Source organism: Elephantulus edwardii, unplaced genomic scaffold, assembly GCF_000299155.1.
Source record: "Elephantulus edwardii isolate Elephantulus edwardi_28Jun2011 unplaced genomic scaffold, EleEdw1.0 scaffold00107, whole genome shotgun sequence".
Classification (NCBI taxonomy): Eukaryota; Metazoa; Chordata; class Mammalia; order Macroscelidea; family Macroscelididae; genus Elephantulus; species Elephantulus edwardii.
Genome location: NW_006399857.1, coordinates 8,241,088 through 8,253,288, shown reverse-complemented (window position 1 = coordinate 8,253,288; position 12,201 = coordinate 8,241,088).

Here is a 12,201-nt window from a genome sequence, read left to right as displayed (position 1 = left end):
AAACAAATAGATTCATCCTAGAGAGGGTTAAACCAGGCTGCTCCTTGGAGGCAAGGATTCTAGGGCTTCGCCTGACATACTTTGGACATGTTGTAAGGAGAAACAGGTCTTTGGAGAGGGGAAGACCCTCTATGAGGTGGACTGATTCAGTGACTGGGGTAATCGGGATGGGTGTGTCTGAGGCAATGATACTGGCACAGGATAGAGCAGGGTTTAAGGCTGTTGTACATAGGGTCGCTATGAGTCACAAATGACTCGACGGCACATAACAACAACAACAACAACAAGTAAGATGATTATTTACAAATAAAATGTTTGCAATCATTAACTGCAAGAATTACAAATTAATAAAAATGATTTCATATGATTGTAAATTTATTCTTTTAATAAATACAGCATATTTAATTAAAGGTATCTATCTTAGTACATCTCCTTTACACCATAATAGCTCTGTGCCAAGAGAGCAATTCCTGAAGTGTCATATTTAATAAGGGTTTTTAAAAATGGGTTTTTCATTTTTCAATATAAGACTGGCTCCACTAACAGATATTTGAAAATTAAAATAGTCCTTCAGGAAACGGCTGGTCGATTCTAAACATTTACCTCTCAATTAGTGACCCTATGTATTTTATACACTACAACAATGTAATGTTGTTGTACTTGTCATGTGGCAGAGTCACTTGTGATTCATAAAATCCCTAAGAGCCTAAAACCTTGCTCTATCTTGTGCGAACCTCACTGTCTCTGACACACCTACTCCCATTACTCCAATCACTGAATCCATCCATCTCATAGATGGTCTTCCTTTCTTGCGCTGTCCGTCCACAATCCCAAACATGATGCTCCTCTCCAAGGACTGATCCCTCCTTGCAACATGCCAAAGTATGTCAGACAAAGCTTCAGTATCCTTTTCTCCAAGGAGTAGCCCAGTTCCACTCTTTCCAGGATGAATCTGTTTGTTCTTCTAGATGCCCATGGTATATTCAACACTCTTCTCCAGAACTACAGCTCAAAGACATAAATTCTCTATCATCCCTAGTCATTGTCCAGCTCTCTGATGCATAGAACACAACTGTTAAGACTATGACCTTGGTCAGGTGCCCCTTAAGTCTCCAGCCTGATGTCACTGCTATTCAATACTCTGGAGAGCTCCCTGACAGCTTATTTTCCCAAGGCAATTAGTCTCTTGATTTCCTGGATGCTGGTACTAAGAATATTGATTGTGGAACCAAGAAAACTAAAACTGTTAACAATCTCAATCTCTTCACCATCCATTATGATGCTGCAGCCATTTGGCCCAGTGGAGAGATTTTTTTTTCTTCTTTTCTTTATGTTGAGCCTCAATCCATATTGAAGCCTGCAGTCCTTGACCTTTGCTACAAGTGCCTCAGGTCCTTTGCAGTTTCAGCAAGCAGGGTTGTCTCATCAGCATAACTCATGTTGTTGATCAATCTCCCTCCAATCCTGATGCTACATTCCTCCTTGGACAGCCTAGCCTCACGGATTATCTGTTCTGCACACAGATTGAAAAGGTATGGAGACAGAACACATCCCTGGGGGACACCCTTCCCGATTTTGAAACATGCAGTATCTCCTTCCTCTGTTCTGACAACTGCATCTTGGTTCAAATATAGATTTTGCATTTGCACAATCAAATGTTCTGGGATTCCCATTCTCCTCAGAGTTAGCCACAGTTTGTTGTGATCCATGCAGTAAAAAGCATTTGCATAGTCAATGAAACACAAATAGACATTCTTCTGGTATTCTCTGCTTTCTGCCAAGATCCATCTAACATTATCCACAATATCTCTAGTACCACGGCCTCTTCCAAACCCAGCCTGTACATGCAGCAGTTCTGTCGATGTGTTGCTCCAGTTGTTTTTGGATAATTTTCAGCAGTATCTTGCTTGCATGAGATATTAATGATATTGTTCGATAATTTCTGTACTCTGTCAGGTCACCTTTCTTTGGAATGGGAACAAATATTGATCTCCTCCAGTCAGTTCGCCAGGCAGTTGTCCTCCAGATTTCTTGGGAACAACTTAGGACATCCAGGGCAGCGCCTGTTTGTTGAAATACATCAACTGGTATGCCATCAACTCCTGGACCCTTGATTTTTCCCAATTCTTTCAGAGCAACTTGAACTTCGTCCTTCATCAATTACCATAGGCTCTTGCTCACAGGTTGTTTCATTAAACTCTTCTGTGTCAGCCAATTCGTTCTGCTACAGTAGCTCTGTATACTCCCTCCATCTTCTTTTAATGCTTCTTGGATCATTTAACACTCTATCCCAAGCATCCTTAAGTATTGCCACTCTTGGCTTAAATTTGAGAATTCTGCACATTCAATGATTTATTCACTGAAAATACTTTTTTGAAGAGACACAAACTCAGGCTATACACATATATTTCACCTGATGGTACGCATAGGAATAAAATCAATTACATCTGTGGAAAGAATTGCTGGAGAAGCACATATCAGCTGTGAAAACCAGGGCAGGTGCTGATTGTGGAATAGATGACCAACTACTCATATGCAGGTTCAAACTGAAGTTGCAGAAAATGAAATCAAATCCACAGGAAACAAATTTGACCTAATCTATCGCACTTAAATTTCAAAACCATCTCAGGAACGGGTTTGAGGCTTTAAACACCAATGAGACAAGATCAAATGAGCTGTGAGAGAATAGCAAGAATATTGTCCATGAAGAATGTAAAAAGGTCATTACAAAGGCAAAAGAGGAAGAAAAGACCAACATGGAAGTCACATGAGGCTCTGAATATTGTATTAGAGCGCCAGGAAGCCAAAGCTAAAGAAAGAAATCAAAGAGCTGAACAGAAAATTTCTAAAGGCGGCTCAGATGACAAAGTAAGGTATTATAATAAAATGTGTAAAGAGTGGAGTCAGAAAATCAAAAGGGCCAACCTCACTCAGTAGTTTTTAAGCTGAAGAAATTGAAAAACAACAATGTAGTAAAAGAACTAGTAATGTTCTCAACAAGGAATCCTTAGTAAGATAAGACTGATACCATGACTGTAACAAGGAGCTCGAAAACACTGGAGAAAAGGAGAAACGCAATACCTCAAAGTTTATAGCTGTCATTCATGGGATCATCAAGAGACGTAGCTGAAACCACAGCCTATAATAACAAAACATTTCTAACGTCATAAGCAGAATGAAGGTACCATAAACACCTCCCTTCCTAATTACCAGAAGCGATAATCAGCTAATATATTATGGTTCATAGTAAAACCACTTGATGGATTGCACAGAAAATCAGAATGAACACATCTATGAAAAAAAAATATTTGAGAAGCTCATTATTATTAGATAAAGAATGGCCAAGTGTTGACTCTGGAGCAAACTACTTGAACAAATCAAAGTGGAGATGAAGAAAAAATAAAATAAATTCATAAGAATAAAAATATGACCTTAAGTCTATTTAACCAGAATTTAAAAATAATCTCAAAAACAGGTTTGAGGTATTGAACTACAAAGACAAATGTCCAGATGAATTGTGAGATGAAATCCATGAAGAAGGCTAAGGTCATTAAGGACACAGAAGAGAAAGAAAAGAACAAAATGGGTGTCAAAAGGGATTGAAAATTGCACTGGAGTATGGAAAAGCCAAGATACAGAGAATTAATACTGAAGTAAAGAAATGAACAGATAATTTCAAAGAGCAGCTTGAAAAGATGAAACAAAGTATTTTAAAGAAAAAAAAAGAGCTAAAGTAAGAAAATAAAAAGCATTTTTTTTTTAAGCTGAATGAATTGAAGAAACAAATTGAAGCACTGAGGTCTTATACTGACAGATGCTATAGAAAAGGGAAAAAAAAAGAATGAATGATCCAGGAAGCATCATAAGAAGATGAATGCAATAGAGAGTCATAAAACAATTAGGTGATACAGAAGCACTTCAGGAAGTAACATTTGATCAAGAATCAATGGTAGTGAAGGAAGAAGTTCAAACTGCACTGAAGGCATGAAAAAAAAAAAGGCCCCAGGAATTGACAGAATGCCAACTGACATATTTCAATAAATCAGTGCACTCCTTGACATGTTTATTAGTCTGTACCAGGAAATTTGGAACAAATATTATATTTTACTTTATTTAACTTTCTTTAAGCAAGGATATACCATCTGCATAATAATGAGTCTTTTTCCTATCCTGATCTAATATTTTTCTTCATAGAGTTACTGTTACATCTATACAAATATTAGTTCAATCCACAATCTGTTCCACGAGAATAAAATGAACAATCAACTCTTGCATAGTATATTGTCTCTGTAAACCAACTGGAAGGTTAATGATGATATGGTTCCTTCTTGTTGTTAGATACCATCAATTCGAGTACAACCCATAGAGACCCTTATGAACAAAAGATCACACAGGAGGAATCTGTTCATCCTTCTCCCATAGAGCAGTTCAAGGTGCCATTGAACCATTTACTTCCAGAATTGCTGCACAGGTTCTTGTCACTAAGCCATCAGAGCTCCCTAGATTCTATATAATATAAATGTATCAATAATTAATATGTTATTATATATTGAAATATATTAATATATAATATGTAATACCTCCATACCTTTTCAACCTGTATGCAGAACAGATATTTGAGAGGCTGGGCTCTATAGGAGAAGTGTAGCATCAGGATTGGTGGAAGATCTATTAAGAATCTGCAATATGTAGATGACACAACCCTGATTGCTGAAACTGAGAAGGATCTGAAATGCTTGCTGCAGAGGGTCAAGGACTGTAGCCTTCAGTATATATTGAGGCTCAATGTCAAGAAGACAAAGATTCTCACCACAGGACCAATTGGCAGCATCAGGATGGATGGAGAAGAGATTGAGATTGTTCACAACTTTAATCTGCTTGGCTCCACGGTCAACACTCTTGGCACCAGTAGCCAGGAAAGCAAAAAAATTATTGCAATGGGAAATTCTGCAGTTAGGGACCTCTCTAAAGTACTCAAGAGCAACAGTGTCACTCTGGAGACTAAAGTACGTCTGATCCAGGCTATGATCTTTGAAATCACTTGTTATGCATCAGAGAATTGGACAATGACTACGGAGGATAGAAGGAGAATTGATACCTTTGAGCTGTGGTGCTGGAGAAGAGTATTGAACGTACCATGGACTGCCAAGAAAACAAATAGATTCATCCTAGAGAGGGTTAAACCAGGCTATTCTTTGGATACAAGGATTCTGGGGTTTCATCTGACATACTTTGGTCATGCTGTAAGGTGAGACCAGTCCTTGGAGAGGGACATCATGCTTGGGAGGGTGGAGGGACGGCAAAAGAGGGGAAGACCTTCTGATGACGTAGATTGGTTCAGTGACTGGAGTAATTGGGATGGGTGCATCAGAGGCAGTGTGAATGGCACAGGACAGAGAAGCATTTAAAGCTGTTGTACAAAGGGTCGCTATGAGTTGCAAGTGACTCGATGGCACATAACAGCAACGAAAATATATTAATTATATATGTATGGATATATAGTGCTGGAAAAATGAACAAAAAAATAAGCATTGGCATAAAATAAGGCCCCAGCAATTGAAGTGATATGTTTCAATTGAAAACAACGCAGCCCTAGATGTGCTCACCACTTCATGCTTGGACATCTGGAAGAGAGCTACCTGGCCAACTGATAGGAAGAGATTCATACTTATTCCCAGCTCAAAAAAAGTGATCAAACAGAAGGTGGGAATTAACAAACAACATCACTAATACCACATATAAGCAAAGTATAGTGAAGATAATAAAAAAATCAGCTAAAACAGTACCTCAACAGAGAACGGTCTGACGTTCAAGCAAAACTGAGAAGAGATTGGGACAAAAGAGATATCATTACTGATGTCAAATTAAATCTACAGTCCCTCTGCAAAAAAAAAAAAAAAATGGGCAATCTCTCATGTGATTTACTGGCTCTAAAATTTTCTGCAGGGTAAGCTATGAGTTCTTTCGACCAAATGGCAAACAACAAAACTTTCACTGGTGGTGTAGAAAGAATGGAGAAAGTGCATAAGGATAAATTTTTTTAAAAATAACGGCAAGAAAATATTCAAGAAATTGCAACAGAAATAAGTTTATACATTTAAGAAATACGAAAACAATTCTTAAATAAGACAAATCAAATAAATTCACTTCAAGGCACATAGTCAAATTACTAAAAGTAAAAGATAAAGGTGAATCTTCTCCCAAGATAGAGGCTACATTCTTCTTCATAGAGACCAGTTTCACTAAATATTTGTTCAGCGTATAGATTAAACATCTGTTGTTTGTTGTTGTTATGTGCCGTTGAGTTGCTTGCAACTCATAGCGACCCTATGTACATCATCCCTAAACTTGTTCTGTCTTGTGCCAATCACACCGTCTTCGACACACCCATTCCGATTACCCCAGTCACTGAATCAATCCACTTCATAGAGAGCCTTCTCCTTCTGTGCTGTCCCTCCACCCTACCAAGCATTATGTCCCTCTCCAAGGACCTGTCCCTCCTTGAAACATGTCTAAAGTATGTTAGACGGAGCCTCAGAATCCTTGCCTCCAAGGAGCAGTCCGGTTTGACCCTTTCCAGGATGAATCTGTCTGTTTTTGTAGCAGTCCATGGTACCCTCAATACTGTTCTCTAGCACCACAGCTCAAAGGCATCAATTCTCCTTCTATCCTCCTTAGTCATTGTCCCACTCTCTGATGCATAACAAGTGATAGCAAAGATCATGACCTGTATCATACAAGGTTACACAATGAAAAACATTCTTGCTTGAGTTTAATGTTCTGTGGTCACTGTCTTGACATTCTTATCAATTTCACCATTCAATTTTGTTCCATAAGTGAATTCTGACGTAGTAATGGAACATGTGCTGAGGGTTTAAAGTTACCTCTTGTATGATCTCATCTCCCACTACTTCCATAGCGTAGTGTCCCAGTTGTCCACTTTCCACTTCTTGGAATCTCTGCTTTTCATTGTCTTCTTCACTCTGCATCTGTGTCTGGCTTCTGCTTTCATGAGTTCTGACTCATGAAGAGTTGGGGTTGAGTGTTCAGTTTAAATCATCTGAGAGCAGGGGAAGAAAGGAGCTATCTTGGCCCCATATGACAGAACAATATTGTATTCTGCAGGTAATCAGTAAACTCCTCTCAACCAAATTACATCCAGGTGCACAATAAATGTGAACAAGGCCTTGTAATCCCATAGAGAACACAGGGTCGCAGTGAGTTAGGATTAAGTGCAAAGAAAGGGAGGCTTTCTGGTCAGAGTGCTACTATCCTACATTTGACCTCAATACTGTTAATTATGTAGGCACTATTTACAGATAAGACAAAATTACTGTATCACTGTTACTTTACTAATTTTAATAATGTACTCTAGAAGATATACTATCCATTGCTACTTTTTTAAAAAAAGGAAATAACAAGAAGCTGATGGAGAAAGAGAAAAGTAAAACACAACAGTGGTGAACGGTAAAATGCTAATATTTGGGAGAAATAGTTGAATCACATGTAAGAATTTTTTACACAGTATTATAATTATATTAAATAAAAATGGAAAAATTCTAGTCTTCCACCTCATTCATCAGTGAGTATCCTGCCAGAATGGACCAGTCCTCGGAATAGGATATCATTCTTATAATGTTGGAGGTACAGCACAGGAGAGGAAGAACCTGGAGGAGATTGACTGACAAAGTGAATTTTACAATGGGAGTAGGAATATTGGCAATAGTAAGACTGACTCAGAAAAGGACAGGATTCAGACACATCGACATGTAACAACATCAATCTTAAAATTATAATTTTTGATCCCTTAATAAAAAGATGGTAGACCTGAAGGACCGTGGGCAAAGACTTGCATTGCCAACTGAAACACAGATGATTTAAATTCAATAGCTGCCCCAAAGGAGAAAGAAGAGGAATATGTGTAACAATGAATGATGGAAAATCCAACTTATAGTGAACTTTCATTAAATTAAAAATAAAATAATTATAAAATTTAAAAAAGAAAAATTATTTACAAACTAAGAAAAAAAGAGAGCCTCTGAAAAGTCATTGGAGGGTCAGCTAGGAGTCAGTTCTGATTTAAAAGCATATAACAATAACTAAAATACTAAAACTCATGTTATGTTCCATATAGTTCGAAGTAGACAAAATTTAGGTCCAAAAGGGCATTTAAAATAATAAAAGTTAACTTTTTCAAAAGCAAAAGAGACATTGTAGAACAAATCTTATTTTGTATTAACTTTCTATAGCAAATAATTTACCAAAATTTTTATTCATTATAATTAAATCAAATCTAAAATAAGCACAACTCTCTTAATGACCTTGAAAAATGTGAGTCAAATTTTTTTAAAAGATGTATAAAAATACTATCTTTCCTGGTTCAGATTTTGTTTATATAGGGCTCACTTACTGTCTCATTTTTAGATATAGTAGAGTGTTCCTTAGAATCAAGGATGGCAAAGTTTCATCTCTTATACCTGAAAAACATTCTAGGAGAGGCTAAGGGAAATCATCCTTTAAAGGTGGAGGGTCAGTAAAGTAGAGGAAGATGTGCAAGGAGGTTGATTACTGCACAATGGGCCCAAAGAGTCAAGTTTACTGATGGCTATGAGTCCTACTCAGTTTGAAGGAACCTGACAATAACAAGTCAGGGAGATAAAATAATAATGAGATGAGTTTGTCTATAACAGATTTTATGGATGCCTTTATTTGATTCATGTGGATTAGAATTAAAGTTGCTAAATTAACTAGGGCTATATTAGTATTAGTATTAGTATTAGTATTAGTATTAGTATTATCCCTTCTTATCTTATGCAGAATATAAGTAAATCATATGCACACAGTTGTATATATGTAGAAGATGGGGGCAATGTAAAGATGGGTTAGGCAAAACACAGATTTAAAATTTTTCAACACATTGGGAATCTCTGACTGAACATTTTCTTTTCTCAAGGACTTTATTTGATTTAAAGATAACTGAAAATTAAATTAATGATCCAGGCAGAGATGGTCTCGGACAGAAAACGTCAATATTATAATTCTACAGTTAAAATAACTGTTTTTAATGACACACTAAGAGCCTAGAAGACAATTCATAAACAAACTATATTATTTATAATTAAAAAGTAAATATCTTTACACTGAAGTATCAATGGCTACTTTTATTACTACTCTTCCTTTGAAAACAAATCTATAATAACAGTTTAAACATTCTGAGTAGTAAGCTTAATAGCATGTTCAATGTAGCAAAATGCAATCAAAACAGTATACACTGTGTCAGTTCATGGGATTTCTAAGGAGAGAAAAAACAAGATTAACCCAATTGAGATTTGAACCCTAGTTTAAAACCACATTTGTTACTTTAAGGAATTAAAAAATGCACTAATACTGACTTTTGCACTTTATATAAATAAATTATATAATCTAAGTTGAAAATAAATTTCCAACTTAACCACTAGTATACAAGTTATTATTTTAAAAGCTTAAGATGGAAAAGCAGGCTCCAGTCCAAAATCAGCCACCATGGAAAACTGATGGAAGATTCTTAAAATGCAAAGAATGACCAAATTAATGACCAAATATAATTTAACTATATAGAGATACAGTTAGCAAGGAGGTAAATCTTCAAAACAGCAAAGCATGGATAAAATCGACAACATCGTATACCCACGTGGACTACAAATACCCAGGTGCACGGTCAGTAGTTCAAAATAGCCTTCTCATTGGCCAACTGGGAACAAGCAGGAGAAACAAGGGCCAACCTAATAAGCTTGAAACATTTGGAATTCATTAGAGGCAAAAAAAAAAAAGAAAAGAAAAAGGGAAACCTCCACAAAAAGAAAGCACATAGAGACATATAAAGTATAAAGTTGAGTTAATGTGATATTTAAGAAACCCTTGCTGGTTATTAAATTTTGTGGTATTTCCCTTTGAGATCCTTAGATTTATCTAATAAATACCGTTGAGTTCCTTCATCTTTAATATGGTTTCCTCTTATTTTCATTTCTTTCCTCTTACCCCCAAAATGATGTAATGTTACATCACCATTATGTGTACTAAAAATTTGATGACTATTTTTCCAGATTCATTCCACATAAAACAGTATACAAAATTCTAGTTATGAAAATCTAATTATTAATATTGAGCTAGTGGTTTCTAAGAGAATGTTTAATTATTTATTCATTTATTTACACACTGCTTAGTGTATTTATTAATTTATACAGTACATGAATTTATGCTTGGGCACTGAAGCCAAAACAAATTTTATAGCTTTAAGCACATGGATTTGTGAAATTAATGATAAAGTACATACAATATATATGTCTTAGGATTCAAATAGCTATTTTTTCCCCAGTCCCCCAAAATGTTCTACAATGATGATGGCAAAATTGTTGTTATAGAACTTTGTTTTGAGAATATATATATTACAAATACATTTTCATTGGTGTAATTTTCTTTTGTATTTTAATTGCTATAAAATACTATCTGAATATTATAAATAAATAAAATTAAAAGAAGAATTTGTGACATGGAAGTTTGAAGATGCCCCAGCATACAAAGAAATAAAGGATTAACTAACTTTGGGATAGTGTACTTTCAGAATTAATAAATTCCTAAAGGACAAGAACGAATTTCTCAACATAGCATTTGAGAAAAGGGAAAATGAATATGTGTAAGACTAATGACATACCCACGTATTCCTTCATTATCAAGAAGGGCTGCTTTTTAAGAATATTATTTTAATTCTCCAATGCAGTGTTTCCCGTAGTGACTATAATCCTAACTTCCACAGAAAAACGTTGTTTTAAATTGTCAGTACAATTAATTCTACAAAGTTAAATTTTCCTAAGATTTCATTTTATCAATTTTAAGTATTAAATAGAAATGCCATCACTGAGAATAAATCACTGTATAGCAATAATGCTAAATTACTTTTAAAATTATTTGCCTGATTTAGAATGTCAGAAGAATGCAATATAACCTATACAAATAAGACCAAAGTAATTTTATCCATAACATTGTATTTTGTTATTCTTAACCTTAGCTGTAATATAAAACCTTACACTCTATTTTATGACAGTTGGTTCTTTGAAATGATTTGTGGCATACAGCATACCGTTATTAGCTAAAGGAAATAGCAATGACATCATTTAGCCATGAAAGGAGATAAGCTCACCTATTATAGAACAATACTAACAGTGTTTCATACTTTTACTAACCTGGCTGGTCCACTGAGTAAATTGAACATTTTTTTTCTTCCAGAAACATATTATCATTTAAAATCTGTCCTACTGTCACTAAACTTGGAGCTTAGGAAATGTCTGATAATGCCAATGATTATCATTCAGATATATCTAAGATGTGGAAGGAAAAGATTAATTTAAAAATTATATTAATTAATGCAGAAATTACATGATGTTTAGCTTTTTTCATTTCAAAGCCTATATCTTTCAAAACAGTGACAATTTAAATGGTTAAACATAGGAAAGATTATCTTTATTCACCAGAGGAAAACACTTTCATAAATACAGTCATTTCAATATCCTTTAGTAATATACATCTTTTAAAATGTATCTACAACCCATCTGTCACTTTGTTGAGCGGGCTTAGGTTGTATATCATTATGGTGTTGTAAAATATGCCACTAGTATTTCCAAGAACACCAAGGTCACCAAAGGTTTTGTTATCTTCCATAGTAAGGAAGGCTAGATGGTTCCACAAGTCAGCTGATACAAACTGTATGAAGAAAAACAGTATATTCTCCAAATTGTTGACTGGACACCTTATGTGGGAAAATCAATGACAGAAGAAGGACACTTTGTTACATGCCATTAAACCAGTTCAAGTAATGATAACCTCTGGTGAAAAGAACTGGGACAACGTTGTAACATGAAGATGGCTGTGATCAATAAACAAGGCCTGACACAGAATTGGGCAATTTTCCTTCCACTATACATAGGTTGCCACAGGATGTAGTAAATTCTGTGGAAACTATTTATTAAAATGTATTTGTATTTCATAGGAACACTATTCAGTTTTTCTCTAAAAAGTATAATAATTAAAATATCTAACCTGTGAAATTTTGTCACAAAAGAAAATACAGGCAAGAACAAAGTTATTCTAGAAGCAAACAACATCAGTGGAATCTGTATTTATATTGGTTCAGGTTCTATTTGTATTCAAAGTCTGGTGCTCCTAAAT